Here is a 20,502-nt window from a genome sequence, read left to right as displayed (position 1 = left end):
TTCTCTGTCTCAACTGCTCAGTGTACAAATTTGTGGACATGGTTGTGTTCCAAAAAGCTTTATTTAAAAAAATAGGCAATGGGATAAATTTGCTTCATTGGCTATAGTTTGCCAACCTCTAGACCTCTTAATGCGATTTAGATTAATCTCTTGACAAATCATGGGGGCTCTTGCTTTGAACTTTGTTTTTCTCCATGAACTAGTTCTTTTATTTTCTGTCCTTATATATAGCCTTTCAATCTTAAAAAAAGTTTTGTGGTTAAGGAAATGCGATTCTAACTTAAGTATCATCTTGCATACCTTCTTTCCTCTGTACTCTTTCTCTTCTTCCACTACTTGTTATTTCCTACTTGTTTCAGATCTTATTTTCCCATAATCCTCTCAAGCCCGCAACCCTGGTTTTATACTTCTCTCATACCTAGCACAATGAAAGTTCTTTTTAATGCGTATCTAAGTAGATTATATTAGAACAAATCTGGAAAATGTAGAAAAGTAGCAGAAAATATTCAAGATTGATATTTTTCAAATATTTCCTAGGTGCTGGGTTATGAAGTAATGAAAAAATTGCACCAAAACCCATTATTATCAATATATTATCACTTCTTTTTTCTATGTACAGGTTTTAAAAAGGAATTGTGTTCATACCACACATGATCACTTTTTCTTGCCTTTTAAATTCAATTGTATAAAGAAAGCATCATCCCTGTTATTTCCTACCTTTTATAAACATGCTTTTAATGATGGCTATTACACTGTAGATGTGTTATACTTACTTACTATTTAATTATTAACACTATCATAATTATATGACAGCAAACAACTATTTGTGTAAAGCTAACAAATTATTTGAAGTTATTTAGGATAGATTCTGGAAATAAGATTACTGAGTCAAAATGCCATAAATGGTTTCAAGGCAAATGAAACATATTGCCAAATCAGTGTTACAAAAGATTTACTTAATTCATGTTTTTTCAAGGAGTACACACAATCAGAGGTGTGCTGGAGTCTACTCAGATTGGCTCAGGAAAGCCAATCATAAATAGCTTCCCAATTGAGTGTTTAGTGACGTGTATTTGGTAGCTTGCAATCAGCCATGGTGAGAGTATTTATAAAACAGAAATCAGCAAATACTACAAAGAGGTGGTGTTGTTTTACTTCCCTCCAGAGAGCAAGTCCTTAAGCATTTATCAGTACAGCTCTGCAGCATAGCTTTGTATCATACCATTGGAAGACATAATTTAAATTTTTTTGGCCAATTAAAAAATAGTATATTTAAACATATTTTCCATTTGGTTGATTGCAAGTGGGGTTAAAATTTTTTATATTAACCAGCTGCTTTAATTAAATTAATTAATTAATTAATTTATTTATTTTTGAGGCAGGGTTTGCTCTGTTGCCCAGGCTGGAGTACAGTAGGTACTCCAGGGTACATTGGTACATTGCTGTCTATCTTCTGGACTCAAGTGATCTTCCCTCCTCAGCCTTCTGAGTAGCTGGGACTACAGGTATGTACCACTATACCTAGATAATTTTTAAAAATTGTTTTGTAGAGACAAGGTCTCCCTTTGTTGCCCAGGTATTGGTCTTGAACTTCTGGGCTCAAGGTATCATCCCGCCTTGGCCTTCCAAAGTGCTAGAATTACAAGTATGAGCCACTGCACTCAGCCATTTTTATTTATTTTTAAATAGGCTATATATGTTCATGCCTGTTTGTCATCAAGGAAGTCTTTGTGTTTTATAAGTAACTGTCCTCTTATCTCTTTATTGGCCTACCTTTACTATAGTTATTTCTATAAATTTATAATCTACTCTACCAAACATCTGTAACTATACACATTAGGAGGATTCAAATATACACATGCCTCCATAATGCCTAGCATCATGCTAAATATATAACAAATACTCAATAAATACTCTAAAATTAGGTGAGAATATGTATTAAATCTTGACTCACTCTTGCTCTTGTTTGCATTAATATTTCTCTTATTATAATATGTTTTTAAGAAAATAGGAGCTGAATATCAAATAATTACATTTTGTTTCACAGTTTAATAGTCTGAAAAATTGGATTATTTTCACAGATGCAGATAGAAATATTAGTTTTATGAGAAATTATTTCTTAAAGGATGAAACATTCCACAAAATATATTTTGTCAAAGACTATGGGTGAGTACTAAAGTTTTTTGACATTTGATTTATTAAAATCTAGTGACATTTATTCATATAAGAGTAAAAGAATAAGTATATACCTAAAGCAAACAAAACACTACTACTTTTTAAAATCAAGACAAAGCATACGGTAAATGCAATTATGTATATGCATGTTATGAGTAGGATTGGCACAGAGCTGATGGAGAAAAGAATGTGGGTTAGGAAGAAATTACCCCAAAGACAGATTATTGGGCATGTGTAGAATGAGAATTTCCAATCTCACTTGACCATGGTACTTTTAGACTCAATGCACTTTTTTAGCATCAGCTTGTGCAGCCAAAACCTCACTTGGAGCTTTAACCAGGGATTGTAAGTGGAAGAATAGATTAAATTAGAGTCTACCTAGACCTACAGGATAAGTCAAATGCTCGATGCACATACTTGGAAATGGATCCTAAGAAAAGATATCCTTATGTGAGTCCAACTTTAGGTGGAAAACCAGAACACTAATACTTGAAAGTAAAATAGCAGAGGAATCTGTGGATGTTGGGACAACTACAGATTGAGGAGGTGAGGATGAAAGGGGTTTAGGGCAGAAATAAGCCACTGAGCTTTCAATGGAATATCTAAAAGGGAATTCCTTTAAGGTCTAGGAGCACCTCCTAAGGTTCCATAACCATCACTCAGCAGTAGTAACTCAACATACCTTTCCTAGATTATGCCTTGACTAAGGAAATTTTCCCTTGGTTTATTACTCTCATGAATTCTGATGGCATTTCACTCTAAACTCATAATTACTCAGTCATTTTTCCCTCTCTGGTTCCCACTTCTGTAGACAGGCCACTTACACATACCTTGAAGTCCTGTTCCTCCGCTACTCCCTGTCGTGGTTTCTTTCCTGTTTAGTCAATACCCACATTTACCGAACACTACAGACAGATCCTCCTTTTTAATTCCACTTTAGTTTTTATATTTTCTTAAAATATAAAAATGTTTTTCATAGAAACTATATAATGTTTAACCTGTCTGGTAATAGTCTATGCCTGAATGTAGTAAAGATTTGTTTCTGTTCCTGTCCCAATAGCCTTATCTATTGCCATTCTACATCTCTTCAATCTTCATTTTAAGTAAAAACACATCCAGCAGATATTGCCTCAACCTTGGGGCATTCTAGGAATAAGACTACTTTTTAAGGCTCAGTTTCATTCAATAGTTGTTACTGAGCACCATATTGTATAAGGTCCTGGGGATTTAAATAAAATATTGCTCCTATGTATGGAGTGCTTACATGCACTAGAAGAACAAAGAAATAAACAATTTTAAGATGATGTGATAAACCCATTGACAGAGGTTCAACTGTCTGTCTAAGCACTTGCTCATTCATTGATTTATTTATATGAAAAAACTTATAGTGATATACATTTAAATTTCATTTTCTTGCAAGTTACCCTTCTTTAAAAGAATAAGATTACATAAAAGGTACATTTTTGGTGTATTTATCCATCATTATTTTAAAACAGATATTTTCAAATTGTCAAAACAAATATGATAATTTAATTACCAAGCATGAAAAAGAAATTTCTGTGACTCAAAGAACTATGGAGGCTAATCAAAAATGCCAAGGATATAAGGAAAACACTATTATTCTATGAAACCAATCACAAATAAATTTGATTTTTCAAAAATAATTTGGTACATGTATAACCAGAGAAATGGTACAGAGAATAGAAACTATCCCTCCAATTCTCCCAGTAAAATGTGTAGAGAAACAATAGCATGTGGATAAACTCTTGTTTTAAACAAAGGAGCGACCTCTATAAGTCTCTTGTTATTGTGGGTGATATCCTACCCATGACTGATTTATAAAGCGGAATTTATTTGTTTTTCCTAATTCTTTTGAGGATCGATTTGCTTCTGAAAAGTAAATTTTTAAAGAATGCAGAGATATATAGATTAATTCTTATAACTTTTCTCTTGGCATTTTCACCATTTATTATTGAGGATGATAGGTATTATTTTTCATATACTTGATTGAATAAATGCTTTTTCAGACCTCCCTCGGCAAGTGTCAGAGTAATTCATGTCTTATATAATCAACAGTTATTTACAGTTTCAATTATAAGTGATTAAGTGTCCTGTTCCCAAGAGTTTGTTAAACAGTGAAATGACCCCTTGATTTTAGCCTTCACACCCAATAATGTGAAGATAATTTCGTGCATTTACTTATATTTGGCATACCGATATTTTCTTGTGAAAATTATCAAATAGTTTCAACTGTTTTTGACTGTATATACTTTCTTCAAGCCTCATTCAAATATGACTTAAGGTCACAGATATCATCAGAAAGATTATTATACAACAAGGATACTATATCAAGCAAACAATCAGGATTCGACTTAATCAGATAATTTAACATGAACACCTCTTGTTACTTGCTGCCTTATATCCAAACTAGAGTAAATATTGTGGCTAGAAGTTTTTTTCTTGCATGTATTACCATTTAAAAGAGGGTCATGATTCTGAAAAAGTGAAGACATTCACATGTAGCTTTTATTATTCACAAATTCTATCTGACTATTTTGGAAATCAGAAAAAATGGAAAGTAGAAGAGAAACTGTATATGCACCATCATAGTTTCTTTTTTCTAAAGTAAGGTGTTTTAGACCATTTTATAAAATCTTGAAAGTCCTAAACTATAGAAATTATAGAAAGAATAGAAAATTGGAAAAATCCATAGCCTTATTAATAATTAAATATTTATTTATTTTATGTTTTTGAGACAGAGTTTTGCTCTTGTTTCCCAGGCTGGAGTGCGACGGTGTGATCTTGGCGCACTGCAACCTCCACCTCCCAGGTTCAAGCAATTCTCCTGCCTCGGTCTCCCAAGTAGCTGGGATTACAGGCATGTGCCACCACACCTGGCTAATTTTGTATTTTTAATAGAGATGGGGTTTCACCATGTTAGCCAGGCTGGTTTCGAACTCCTGACCTCAGGTGATCCACCTGCCTCGGCCTCCCAAAGTGCTGGGATTACAGGTGTAAGCCGCCATGCCCAGCCAATAATCAAATATTTAAAATATGAATCTTAAAATGTAATTCTTGATTTAAGAATGAAAAAATACAGGCCGGGCGCGGTGGCTCAAGCCTGTAATCCCAGCACTTTGGGAGGCCGAGACAGGCGGATCACGAGGTCAGGAGATCGAGACCATCCTGGCTAACATGGTGAAACCCCGTCTCTACTAAAAAATACAAAAAAATATCTAGCCGGGCTAGGTGGCGGGCGCCTGTAGTCCCAGCTACTCGGGAGGCTGAGGCAGGAGAATGGCGGGAACCCTGGAGGTGGAGCTTGCAGTGAGCTGAGATCCGGCCACTGCACTCCAGCCTGGGCGACAGAGCGAGGCTCCGTCTCAAAAAAAAAAGAAAAAAGAATGAAAAAATATTTTTTATTTCTTGAATTAATAATTTTTCTCCCACTAACACATAATAATTATTTTTATTTTGTTTTAAACTTTTATGTAAAATGTAACATATATACAATAAAGTAAACAAAAAATATGTGAATTATTACGAAGTAAACATGCCTGGGTATTCAGTGCCGAGACCAAGAAATAGATGATTGTCAACACTCGGAAGACTGCCTCATGATCCACCAAATCAGTATTCTTTCCCTCTGTCCGAGATATAACCACTGTTCTGACTTCTCAAATTGCAATATAATTTTGTCTGTGTTTGCATTTTATGTTAACATAATCATATAGTACTCTTTGTGTTTGACTTCCTTGCCTCAATATTACATGTAGATTAACCCATGTTGTTCTGATGTACCTGGAGGCCATTCATTTTCACTGTTTTATAGTATCCCAATATATGACTAAAACAATCAGTGAAAGTTCTAGGCCATTGTCTCTTCAAGTATTACTTATGCCCTATTATCTCTCTTTTCTCCAATTATGCATATAATAGACCCTTTTACCTCTTTACTATATCCTGTATGTCTTCTATACTTTTTTTGATATGTTCTATTCATTTGTCCCTCCATGCTTTAGGTTGCTTATTTTCTTCTCACTTATCTTCTAGTTTACCAATTCGTTCTTTAGTCATGTCTAATTTCCTGTTGAATCTACACATTAAGTTTTCTTTTTTGACTAGTGTACCTTTTAGTTAGAGTTCCTAAATTTTTTTACAGTGTCCAGTTTTCTGACAAAATTCTTAATCCTGTCGTTTATGTTTTTTTGAGCTTAGGCAGCATATTTCTTTTGAATTATCTTTTTCTTACCTGGATTCTCTGAGGATCTGTTTCTACTATTTATTGCTTATTTTGTTCTTGATCAAGTTAATTTATCACTTCATGTGTTTATTTCTTTATAATTGAGTGTTGTATATTAGCTTTTAAGATTAGTAGAAATAGTTTGAGGCTTAAGATAAAATTATCTTTATTCAGAGAAGATTTGCCTTGGCATCTGGCAGGTAGATAAAAATTCCAGCAATCTTAGACTGTTTAAATACATTTATTTCATTTTTAGGTGGATTCCACTAGGAGAAAAGAGGATCTAAATGCCAGGCTCACCCCTCACATTCTATTCAACTGCACAGGATAGAATGATGTAATAGTGCTTCAGAATGATGTGATTGAAATGAACCCAAAATCTCTCATATAACGTTGGTCAAATTTATAACTGTCTTAGCCACCCTAGGTTTTCTCCTTATCCTCTAGACCTTTGCCCTAAAATTTGTGACTGCTTTGCTAGCTCTTTGAGATCTACAATAGATTAAAAGAAAAATTGTTAACTCCAAATTTTCTAGCTGTTCTTAAGATTACCTGATATGCTTTTACTGAAATCAGAACCTGTGTTTTTGTAACAATAATATCTATAAATGAGGCAGAATTTTATATTATAAATGTATAACACACAGATGTTTTAATAACAAGGAAACACTAATAGATTGATATTAAAAGCTATTAAAGTAAACATTGACAATGTTTTGGAAAAGGCTGTTTTTCCATTTATCTGTATACTTTGAGGTACTATAGAATAACAATTAAGATGGGCTCTGGATCAAATTTTCTGGATTCAAGCCTCACACCTGCAACTCACTAGTTTTTGTGAAGTCAAGCATGTAATTTAACCTATTTAGACTTCACTTTCTTCATCTGTGAAATGGGGATAATAAATGTTTTTACTTCAAGGTTTGCTTGGGTGATAAATTAAATAATTAAAAGCACTTACAATGATTCCTGCATTTATCCAACATGATAAAGTGTTGAATATTATTATTACATTCTATAATGTATTATTATTATACATAAAAAATTAGTAGATAATTTTGTAATGTATTGTTATATTGACTTATTTCTATAATTATTATTTAATTAGTAAACAGATTGTGGTTACTGAACAGAGAAAATGATCATTCAGTGATAATATACAATTAAATGGGATGGGAACGTGTAATAGTTTTTGGAATTGTGGCATATTCATATCTCTTATATAATGCCATTCAAATTTGTAAATTACTCTCTAAGCCACTTGATTCAAGTCAGTGTACTTGGCAACTGGGTGGTTTCTATGTCTTCCATATAGCCAAACTAATATGTGATAATTCTGAGGAACTTCCTATCAATTTACTTGTAAATCTTACTTATTTCTAATAGCGAGGGTTTACTTGTGAGGTTTATCTTCTATACATAGAATATAATACAATTTACATTAACTTTAATTTTACACATGTTAAATTGCAGATGATATTATCCTTGCCTGCTAATTTACTTGGGTCCTAGACTAGTAACCTATCTCTGTATGTATTCATTTGTTTGCAGGCAAAATAATACATGGACCTACATACATTTATTTATTTACTTATTAATTTATCTGTAATTAATTTATTTCCTCTTTTTTCAGGTGAAAAATTTTATATTGATAATGACAGAATACTCTGAACATTGTAAGAAAGGATTAACCAGTAAGACCACTATAATATCAGTAAATATTAACTATAAACGATCAAATATAAATATATTGGCCAGGCGCGGTTGCTCATGACTATAATCCCAGCACTTTGGGGAGGCCGAGGCAGGCTGATCACTTGAGGCCAGGAGTTTGAGACCAGCCTGGCCAGCATGGGGAAACCCCATCTCTACTAAAAAATACAAAAATTAGCTGGGTGTAGCGGTGCATATCTGTAATCCTAGCTACTCGAGAGACTGAGGCATGAGAATTACTTGAACCTGGGAGGTGGAAATGGCAGTTAGCCAAGATTGCACCACTGCATTCCAGCCTGGGCAACACAGCAAGATTCTGTCTCAAAAGAAAAGGAAAGAAAAGGAGAGGAGAGGAGAGGGGAAGAGAGGAGAGGAGGGAAGAAAAAAGAAAAGAAAAGAACAACAGGAACAAATATATATATATACCTTCTCAAAATTCAAATTTTACAGAAGCATGCAATTTAAAAAATGATTTGAGAATATTTTAAGCAGAAGTACTGTATTTTGAAAAGAATTTTCATTGAGCTATAATGTAAGAAAATTTGGTATTTAAACAAGCAAGTTTTAGAACACTTTTAGTATTGAATTTAGTGAAGTAAAAATGAATAGAATGCTAGCAGGATCAATTCAGTGCTTAATAAGTATTTTTCTATTAATAAAAAATGGTACTTCAGAAGTAAAAAATGAGTATATAAAATTGACAAATTTGAGTCTACAAAAACTGAAATTTTCTACATGGCAAAAGATACCATAAAACATTAAAATATAGAAGATCATTTGTGAGACAATATTTGCAAGTCATATGGTAGAATAAATGTAATCAACTCTAAAAACAAAAAGCTCTTGTAAGTTAAGAAGACAATAAAAGGAAAAGTTATTTAGTACAAGATTGAACAAAAGACAAAGCAAGCCACCAATAAAAACAGAAATGCAAACAGAAAATAAATGTACAAAAAATATTAATCTGAAATAACTACATATTGAAAGATCAATGATTATTTCATTTCCACCCATAAGATAGTCAAAACTTAGAAGACTGAAAACATTCAGTTTTTTAGAGGGTGTAAGAATGAATATTTTCATGCATTTTTCTTAGAAGTTAAATTGCCACAGTTTTTGGAATGCAATCCAACAATATCTACTAAAATTAAGAGTATTTGTTCCCTTTGACATAGCAGTATATTTTGGGAAATCTATCTTAAGGACATAAACCATAAATATGTGAGAGTGTATATGAAGTGATATGTGAATCAGCATTGTATTCTGTGACAAAACTTGCAAACAAACTAAAATATTTATCTAAGGAATATCATGCATCTGGTAATCATATTGATATGCACAAGATATTAGTAAGAGGAAAATAAAAGCAAGACAAAGACTAATTTGTATAGTAAAAAAACAAAACAAAACAAAATTTTGTGAAAACAACACCACCACATTCTAATTCTCAGGAATTTATTTTTTTTTGCTTGTGTTAAAATAGGAAAAAGTTAGGAAGAACATGTGTGAAGCTATAAATATTGGGTACTTTAAAGGTAATAAAGGAAGGCTAGGATAAGATAAGATAAGATTTGTTATTTTTTTCTTTACATGACTTACGTCATTCTATATTAAAATGATCATGTATTGCTTTTGTAATTTGAAAGTAAGTTCTAATACAGCATAAAAAATAAACACAACAAATGTGAAAGCAAAAATTTCCTATTAATAAAAGATTTTGTAATAGTAGTTTTCTCTTATAAGGATAAGATTGTTCAAATTGTCAGCTATATTTGTTCATTAATTATAGTTGACATTCATTATTACGTAATATAATTCAAATTATTTTTCTAAAAAACAAGCATTTATATTTTTATCACGCATCTAAAAGAATTATCATTTTATTTCTGGCTTTTGAAGGCTTGCAAATATATCAGAACAATCTTAATCCTATTCCTTAGAATCTTGAGTAAAAACATCATTTTATTAACCTTTTCATGAACATTTATTAGAATCCTCTCAAATCACTCCATCTGGTTTGTTGTGCAACTTTTATTTTTATTGTACCACTCTTTTATGTTTAAAAATAAAATATTAGTTTCTAAACTTATACTGTAAGTACTATGAGAACAGCTGGGCAGAGAGAACTCGAGAAATATTGAGTGAATAGTTAGGATACCTAAGTAAAATGTGACAGTTTTCTTCTTAAATGTGTAATAGATGACTAGAGGTATAAAAGAAATAATTGTTCCAAAGAATAGAGGATGTGGTAAAGGTAAAATAACATTAAACAAGTTGCGTGTTCAGTGGATACCGTGTCACTTTTCTCATACTGTTTTAGAAGCTGAATTTGTTGATTTACTTTTGGGATGTGTGGCATGAAATTTCTGAGAAGTTAATTCCCAAATTCAATTACTTTTTCCCAATTCCAATTTATTTAACATTGTTTGCAAACTTGGATGATTTTATGTCTGGTGTGTGAGTTATCTATGGTTCCTGTAACAAATTCTAGCACTTGGTAGCTTAACACAACATAATTTGATCATTTTACAGTTCTAGTGGTCGGAAGTCCAAAACAGTCTCACTGGGCTAAAGTCAAAATGTTGGCAGGGCTATATTCTTTTCTGGAGGCTCTAGGAGAGAATGCATTTTCTTTCCCTTTCCAGATTCTAAAGGCTGCCCATGCTCCTTAGCTCTTGGCTTCCTTCCATCTTCAAAGACAGCAATGGCCATTCAAGTCTGTTTCACGTTGTATCATTCTGACGCTGAGTTTTGCCTTCATTTTCCACATTTAAGGACCCTTGTGCTTAATTGGGCCTACTTAGGTAATCCAGGAAAATCTCCATATTTTAAAGTTAGCTAATTATCTGACTGGCAACCTTAATTCCATGTATATACTTGATTCCCCTTTGCCAAGTAATCTAACATATTCACAAGTTCTAAGGATTAAGCTGCAGAATCTGTTTGGGGTCGTTACTCCGTCTACCACATTGTTTTGTTGCGTAACAATTAAATAGATTAGGAAGAATCAGAAATAATAAACCTTTTAAGAAAAATTTTATATATTACTGTTTTTAATTTCACCTTCTAGGAAGAAAAATGTGTAGGTATACTTTGAGATACAGTATTTCAAAATTTTTTCTTTGAAATTTGGATATCCTAAAATTCACATGGTCCCAAACTCTGGAATTATTCATTTTACTAATTATTCCTGAATTACTGCACCTTCTAAAATGATTTGTATTGTAAAAATAGATAAATTTCTTTTACGGTTTATACTTTAAAACTATATATATTTGTCATTTAAGTAAAAGAATGATTTAATTCAAAATTAATAATTACTTTTGCTGAAATACATTTTGCTGGCAAAAAAAAAAAAAAATTGTTAGAGACTCATGTCTCTGAGACCGGAGTATTGCTTATCTTCTCATCTGATTACTGATTACTTTTGCAGCAAGATTATTGAGTTAGCTAAGGCATGGCTCCTTAGGCAACAAGCATGATTTAGAGGTCATCGTTTCTAAAAAGGACTGTGTACTCTCAAAGGAGGAAATGTCAAGTCTCCCGAATTTTCTCTTGTGAGAAATAAATAGATAAAAACCTTCATTCCATTCTATTTACTTAATTTAGTAATGAAAAACTTGTGCTTGTATACATTTGCACTCTCCTGAGTTCTTAGGAATCTTGTTTATGCTAACTTTGGGGACAAAAGAGGAACAATGGGAAGTGTACACTAAACTAGTCAATATTGAATGCGTTATCGCTATTCTTAAATTAATGCATCTTTGTTTCACTTGCCTAATTTGCAAAATAGAGAGAGTAATGACGTTTGCTTCAAGTTATTTTCTAGCTGCAAACTTTAATAATTTAAAAACCTCTTTTCTTGAAGACTAAATTCTACTTAGCATCAAGAAATTGACAGTTATGGTTATTTAGATAGTTCTTCTCACTGTTAACTATGTCATATTTAATAATTGTCAATGAGAATAACCACTATTTTCTCAAAAATGAGTTTTTACAAGCTATTCTTTGCTAAGTAAGAAAATTGTAAGTACACAGGATATCGCTTAACACCTGTCTCGAGAGATGATCTTGCAATTTCATGGAAAGCAACTGGAGCTTTTCTTTGCACTGGCACTTTTCAAACGTGGGGTCATGCATGAGGAATCTCTGCTCCATCAGTTTTCTTGGCACATCAGGAGAAGTGTGTCTGTCTTACCATTTGTTACTTCCTGGGCCTTTAGACCACAGAGCTCCATGTCCACTGACATACATGTTGTTTTCCCCAAAGATTTCAAATGCTGTTCTTTCTGTAGGTCTTAGAAATTCATTGTGTTTTGCTTCCTCTATAAAATTGCCATGACTCACTGTGTACCTAAATAATCCTTCCTTCACAAATCTGTCTAATAAGTGGAATGCAATCATTCTTCATAGTAATCATTTATTTATTCACTCATTTATTTTCCTGTTCAACTTACAACTTACCTCTTTAAATTCTTTGGAGGGACTTGCTCTCTCATTATGCTCTAGTTAAACCGACTTCTGTTCAGTACCTCAGACATGCCAAGATTTTTTTCACCTTGAAACGATTGCATGCACTGTCCCGTCAGTCTGGACTGCTCTTCTTTTCTGCCTTCCACTGTTCAAAGCTAGCCCCTTCTCATCTTAAATGTTGCATTCTTAGAGGGGGCTTCTCTAAGCATCTTATGCTGACCAGTTTATCGCTTTGCCTGGCACAAGTTAGGCTTTCTGTATTATTTTTAACTTTTTGGTGTAATTCTATCAGTTCATGAGCAGAAGACCTACCAAGTTGGTATTGAATACTTAAGCACTCATTCAAGGAAACAGGGTCAGTCTGTCTGATTTACTCCCAAGTCTCTGAAGTCATCACATGGACAATGTTCCAGGAAGTCGTCATCTGTTCCCTTAAAGCACTGACAGGGATGTTCATGATTGTACATAGTTTGGTCTTTTCTCTCTTTCTCTCTTCAGTGACTTTGACCTCTCTATCCTTCTTTTCCAAAATTAATTTCATTAGCTCTAGGAGAATGGTAGATGTCTTAGTTAGCTTGTGCTTCCATAACAAAATACCATAGACAGGGTGGCTTAAACAACAGACATTTATTTCTCATAGTTCTGTAGGCTAGAAAGTCCAAGATCAAGGTGCTGGCAGATTTGGTCCTTGTATAGGGCCCTCTTCCTGGCTTACAGATGGCTGCCTTCTTACTATGTCCTCATGCAATTAAAACAGGAAACTTTGGTGTCTCTTTCTCTTCTTATGAGGATACTAATATCACAGGGCTTCAGCCTCATGACCTCATCTAATTCTGATTACCTCCCAAAGGCCTCATCTTCTAATACCATTACATTGGGCATTAAGACTTCAATATATAAATTTTGGGGAGACACAAACTATATTAGTCCATTTTGTGCTGCTATAACAGAATACCACAGACTGGGTAATTTATAATGAACAGAAATTTATTAGCTTACAGTTCCAAAGGTTGAGAGGTCCCAGATCAAGGGACTGGCATATGGAAAAGGCCTTCTTGCTGCATCATCTCACGGTGGATTGTGAGAAGGTAAGAAAGGATGAGAGAGAATGAGAGAGAAAGAAAGAGAGAGAGAGAGAGAGAAAGAGAAGGGTACTGAACTCCCCTTTTTATAACACATCCACTCTTGCAATAACAACATTAATTTATTCATAAGGACACCACCCTCAAGGCCTAATTACCTCTGAGTAGGCCTCACCTCATTGTTGCATTGGGGATTAAGTTTCCAACACACTTTTGGAAGATATATTCAAACCATAGCACAGACATTTGGTCTATAACAGTAGGCTTCCTTTGTTATTCCTGCAGTTTATACCTGACTTCAAAGATGTTAACTATGGCCACACCAACAACTTTTGTCAATTGAACCTGATTACCATTTCTGCTATCTTTAATCACTTTTTGGACATCGTTTTGGAGCAAAGTTTATAACCATGACATATATGTGGAGAATTTATTTCCCTTTCCTTCTGATGTATCTTTAAACATTTCATTCCTACAGCTCTCTCATGATATTTCTTACATCTTTTCGCATAGAGGCATTTTTGGCACATGGCAGTCCCTAGGACAGAGAGGAAAAGATGTTTTCTTTTTCATATCAGCTATCAGTCTTCTAAGCATCTCAATGACCTATTCTAATCAAGGCTGAAAAGTGTCTCCCTGGGACAGGTCTAGAATTCCCTGCATTTTTGTGCCTTCTGAGTTTCCCCAAGTAGCTGGATAGCATACATTGCTCTGCCCATTCTACTAGATGAGCCTGCTTCTTTTATGGCATGCCCAAACCCTTTAGGAAGGGATGTCAGAATGTAAGACTTCGGCCACTTTTATACATTTTTTTCTCCTTATTTCTATAGGAAGAGGCTCAATTTTTAAAAGACAAATCAGTATCTGAGTTTGTGTTTAAATGTTACTTTCTAGACATCCCTCTTTCACAAGAGCTCCCTGGAAACTGCACAGGAATCACCATCTTCAGCAAGCTTTATCAAGAATGCATTCATGAGATTCCCACTTTAAACATCCAGCCAAGCACTTTTATGTCTGCCCAGGGGCTTTAAAGGAGAGGCTGGAGAGTTCTCATTTTCAGCACCATCTCGGCTGTCGGTATTTCCCAAACCTGCACTGATGTCTGAGAATCCACATCAGAACTTTTGCATTTGTCCTCAAAGGATGTCACAACTTTTATTCTAAAATGCCCGTTGCATCTATTTCTAGGGATGGTAATGATTACTCTGTATGGACTAAGATAGGATTAATAACGATGCAGAATTGAACTCAATTATCAAGCTCTAGATATTTAATTGTCTTATTGAGAAAATCTGAAATTGAAGGGGCATAAAAACATGAAACTGTTTTACTTTTTTTCTCCTTGTCACCCTTTAATGAGATTTATGGGAGACTTAAAACTTGCCTGTCACTTTTATATTGAAAAAAGTCCAATCTGGCCTAGATTAGTTTAGAATTTCAGTTTCTTTTTTTCTTTTCTTTTTTTTTTAAGATGGGGTCTTGCTCTGTCACCTCAGCTGCAGTGCAGTGGTGCAGTCATGGCTCACTGCAGCCTCACCTCCTGGGCTCAAGCAATCTTCCTGCTTCAGCCTCCCAAGTAGCTGGAACTACAGGCATTTGCCACCATAACCAGCTAATTTGTTTTTTTTGTAGAGGTGGTGTCTTGCTATATTCCCCATGCTGATCTCAAACTCCTGGTCTTAAGCAATTGTCCCACCTTAGCCTCCCAAAGTACTGGGACTACAGGCATGAGCCACTACGCCTAGCCTCTTGTCTAAAACTCTTATCCTTCCCTCACTGATCAGCCTTGAATTGTATGTGGAGGTAAGGATGTTCTTAGATTTATCAAAATAATAAAACAAAAACAAAAATAAAAATTGCCCAGTTAAATTTGAATTTCAGATAAACATTTTCTTTTGGTATAAGTATACTTCAAATAGTGCCTGTAGCATACTTTAAATTTTTTGTTTGTGTATCTGAAATTCAAATTTAATGGGTCATCTTGAATTTCCTTTGGTAACCTATTCTATTATCATAGACTCTGGGTCCTCCGGGGTCTTTGGTGGGTGGTGGTGAAAAGAAATGAGTATCTTTTGTGTAACTGAGCACATGATTATAAGCAATTCCTTCTTGATTGTTTCTCAGGGTTCTGCTGTGTTGCCCTGAGTCACCGATTTGCTACAAATATTTGAGCCCCAGGCTTCTGTTGGCCTGGAAACTTAAATACTTGATGAATCAGAGGAAACTTCAGGATAACTGGGACCAGGATTTCTGGGACAGTCTGTTTTCTTGTGTAAAAACCTTCAGAGATGTTCTTTAAAATAATATTGGCCAATATTGTTGAGAAAACTACACATTCACACGTTAATACTAATTTTATTTTTAATCATGTGATGAATAATTAAATATTGAAATCACTTTTGGACTACTGACAATTTTATTATCAAAACACTTGAATGAGCTGTTGATGCTTGTAATTTTAAATGAAGCCAGCACCTGAAGCCCTCAGATAAAAATCTGTATTTCTCCACTCTGTCAAATGATGGGTAGTATACCAAAGTCACAAAGACGTTTTTCTGAGTCCAGAAATAAAATATTCTTCATCATATTGATTTCCGATGCTGCTTATTTTGCACTTTTGAACTTGTAATTTAAATAGTTATCACATGTACAGATATATACAGAGGTATGCTATACATATAAAATGCATATAAAGTATTCTTATTTTTTGAGGAATTTTGACAAACACAAACAAAGACAAAGACAATACCATGTCTCTACCAACAGTGAATGGCCTTTCCCTGTAACTGGGCATACTGGTGTTCAGATATTTAAAATAGCGATTAACGTTAGATTGTGAATACTTCAACTGGGATTTGAAATACAGATGCATATGAGATGGATTCTTTATAACCTACCTACCAGGTTGAGCTCAGATGGTTTTTTTGTTATCATTGTTGTTGCCATGGGAAGGGTACAAAAGACAATGGTAGGATGAAATCACGGAGATAAATTGATATACAGATGAAGTTTAGGCCGTGTAATAATAACTAAGTACCTATGATGTAGAGTTGTTTCAACTAAATAAGGTTGAATATATTAAAACACTTTGGAGAATGTAAACTATTATAGCCAAACATAATTATTTCATGTTTTACAATTCTGTTTCTCTTTATTTTAATATAAATATTGACCTAATAATCTGTGCATGGCAGGAATTCTTATTTTAAAAATTTGCAAAGATTTAAGGGGACTTTCTAAAAAGTTCTTGGAAGTCTTATGGTTCTAATTATGCCCACTGAATAGAATGCAATTTTCTGAAAATAATTTTCTTTGGAGCAATGCAGATTTTAGTGAATCATATGTTTGAAGACATCTTTAATTGAGAAAAATATTGCAAAGGTAAATAAAAGCATATTCCTAGGCACCCTTAAATAAATATAGTGCAATAAAGTATAAGATAAAAATCTACTTAAACACATAATTAGCTTGGCTAATCTTTCTTCTCCCTATTCTTTCTTCTCCCTATTCTTTCCTTCCTAATTGTTATAATATTGACAATGTTATTTTTTTCACAAATTTCTATTAAAGATTTTTTTCCCCCATATCATAGAGATAATGGTCACAGATGTTGTTAGTAGTTCCAGATTCCTTATCTCTCCAAACTTTATCTTGATACTGTGAATAAATTTCACAGAATTAATTTCAGAATTAAAAGGGAAAAACCATAATTTCTGGCACATTTATGCCTGTTTGTGGTTTGTAACCCCAGAAGTTGTCAAACTTTGTGTTCAGTTTACAGATTTTGAATACAAATAAAAGATGACACGTACTGTGTGATTTTTAGTTCTGTGACTTATAACTGATACACATTCAAGTGTTGGTGGATATATATAAGTATATAATAATTAAATACATATGTGTGTGTATATGTACATTTTTAAAACATAGCAACATAAAAGACTAGATTTCTATTTTACTATTTCATGATCCTATCTCAGTGGTAACAGTAAGATGTAGTTTATAGACAAGGTATTTTATATATAAGATTATTTGAATTGTGAAGAAATAATCCCTTTGTTGAAAAAAATTGCGGTCTCACACCTGTGAATACTTTGTAAACCATAAAAAACAAAACGTCCAAAGTTGATCTGACAGCTGAAGATCAAGGGCACATATCAAACTAAAAAACAGACATAACATCTGATTTTTCATTCTAGCAAGACATAGCTCATATTTCAGTTTATGTCTTTTCTAATTGATTCAGCAGGCCTGACATTGAACTGCACATAATATAACCAGTTTGATGAGGTGCAACCTATCCTAAGGTTACCAGGTAACTTAAAAAAATTACACATATGTTCCTAAGTCTAGAGCTTCAAAATTGGACACAGTTACTTGCAAATATATTTGAAAATAAAGTTTTCAATTGCTCTGCAATTTTAAGAGTTACTGTGCTGAAAAGGATGTTCTTTGGAATAAACAGCATGATAGAGACAGAATCAAAGTATGTTCATATTAGGAAATATTGTATTATACTACAGCAATGATTTTTGCATTTCATTAATGAAACAAAAATTTATTTACTTTAAAATAGGGAGGTAAGCTAGATAATTGTGTCATTTCCTTTCTAGCTTTAAAAGTCTGTAAGTAAATAGTAAAGGTCACTATCATAAAAAAATAAAACAGTGACGCCAAATGGAGATTTTCTTCTTATACTCTACTACTTGGATCTTTGCTCTGCCTTTTCCTTTCAAATGATGTTTTCCTTAATATATCCTAACAGGAATAATCAAGCTTTTGTTAAGCAAAGAACTGAGTGATGAGATAAATAAGGACAAATCCAGAAAGGTAGCTGATGTATTTAAAGTCCAGGACCAGATGGATTCACAGCTGAATTCTACCAGAGGTACAAGGAGGAGTTGGTACCATTCCTTCTGAAACTATTCCAATCAATAGAAAAAGAGGGAATCCTCCCTAACTCATTTTATGAGGCCAACATCATCCTGATACCAAAGCCTGGCAGAGACACAACAAAAAAAGAGAATTTTAGACCAATATCCCTGATGAACATCGATGCAAAAATCCTCAATAAAATACTGGCAAACCGGATTCAGCAACACATCAAAAAGCTTATCCACCATGATCAAGTGGGCTTCATCCCTGGGATGCAAGGCTGGTTCAACATTCGCAAATCAATAAACATAATCCAGCACATAAACAGAACCAAAGACAAGAACCACATGATTATCTCAATTGATGCAGAAAAGGCTTTTGACAAAATTCAACAGCCCGTCATGCTAAAAACGCTCAATAAATTCGGTATTGATGGAACGTACCTCAAAATAATAAGAGCTATTTATGACAAACCCACAGCCAATCTCATACTGAATGGGCAAAAACTGGAAAAATTCCCCTTGAAAACTGGCACAAGACAGGGATGCCCTCTCTCACCACTCCTATTCAACATAGTGTTGGAAGTTCTGGCTAGGGCAATCAGGCAAGAGAAAGAAATCAAGGGTATTCAGTTAGGAAAAGAAGAAGTCAAATTGTCCCTGTTTGCAGATGACATGATTGTATATTTAGAAAACCCCATTGTCTCAGCCCAAAATCTCCTTAAGCTGATAAGCAACTTCAGCAAAGTCTCAGGATACAAAATTAATGTGCAAAAATCACAAGCATTCTTATACACCAGTAACAGACAAACAGAGAGCCAAATCAGGAATGAACTTCCATTCACAATTGCTTCAAAGAGAATCAAATACCTAGGAATCTAACTTACAAGGGATGTAAAGGACCTCTTCAAGGAGAACTATAAACCACTGCTCAGTGAAATAAAAGAGGACACAAACAAATGGAAGAACATACCATGCTCATGGATAGGAAGAATCAATATCGTGAAAATGGCCATACTGCCCAAGGTAATTTATAGATTCAATGCTATCCCCATCAAGCTACCAATGAGTTTCTTCACAGAATTGGAAAAAAACTGCTTTAAAGTTCATATGGAACCAAAAAAGAGCCCGCATCTCCAAGACAATCCTAAGTCAAAAGAACAAAGCTGGAGGCATCACGCTACCTGACTTCAAACTCTACTACAAGGCTACAGTAACCAAAACAGCATGGTACTGGTACCAAAACAGAGATATAGACCAATGGAACAGAACAGAGTCCTCAGAAATAATACCACACATCTACAGCCATTTGATCTTTGACAAACCTGAGAGAAACAAGAAATGGGGAAAGGATTCCCTATTTAATAAATGGTGCTGGGAAAATTGGCTAGCCATAAGTAGAAAGCTGAAACTGGATCCTTTCCTTACTCCTTATACGAAAATTAATTCAAGATGGATTAGAGACTTAAATGTTAGACCTAATACCATAAAAATCCTAGAGGAAAACCTAGGTAGTACCATTCAGGACATAGGCATGGGCAAAGATTTCATGTTAAAACACCAAAAGCTACGGCAGCAAAAGCCAAAATTGACAAATGGGATCTCATTAAACTAAAGAGCTTCTGCACAGCAAAAGACACTACCATCAGAGTGAACAGGCAACCTACAGAATGGGAGAAAATTTTTGCAATCTACTCATCTGACAAAGGGCTAATATCCAGAACCTACAAAGAACTCAAACAGATTTACAAGAAAAAAACAAACAACCCCATCAAAAAGTGGGCAAAGTATATGAACAGACATTTCTCAAAAGAAGACATTCATACAGCCAACAGACACATGAAAAAATGCTCATCATCACTGGCCATCAGAGAAATGCAAATCAAAACCACAATGAGATACCATCTCACACCAGTTAGAATGGCGATCATTAAAAAGTCAG

General features: G+C 34.0%; 1 long non-coding RNA gene across 1 annotated transcript; it reads left to right on the top strand.

The window, feature by feature from the left end:
• Positions 1–1,380: 1,380 nt before the first annotated feature.
• Positions 1,381–20,323, top strand: LOC114678400 (uncharacterized). Its single transcript, XR_003729797.2, has 3 exons — positions 1,381–1,505; positions 2,082–2,166; positions 18,452–20,323. It is a non-coding gene; the product is annotated as an uncharacterized LOC114678400 (long non-coding RNA).
• The last annotated feature ends 179 nt before the right edge of the window (positions 20,324–20,502 follow it).

This window comes from Macaca mulatta, chromosome 5 (assembly GCF_049350105.2).
Source record: "Macaca mulatta isolate MMU2019108-1 chromosome 5, T2T-MMU8v2.0, whole genome shotgun sequence".
Classification (NCBI taxonomy): Eukaryota; Metazoa; Chordata; class Mammalia; order Primates; family Cercopithecidae; genus Macaca; species Macaca mulatta.
This window is presented reverse-complemented; position numbering and strand designations above follow the sequence as displayed.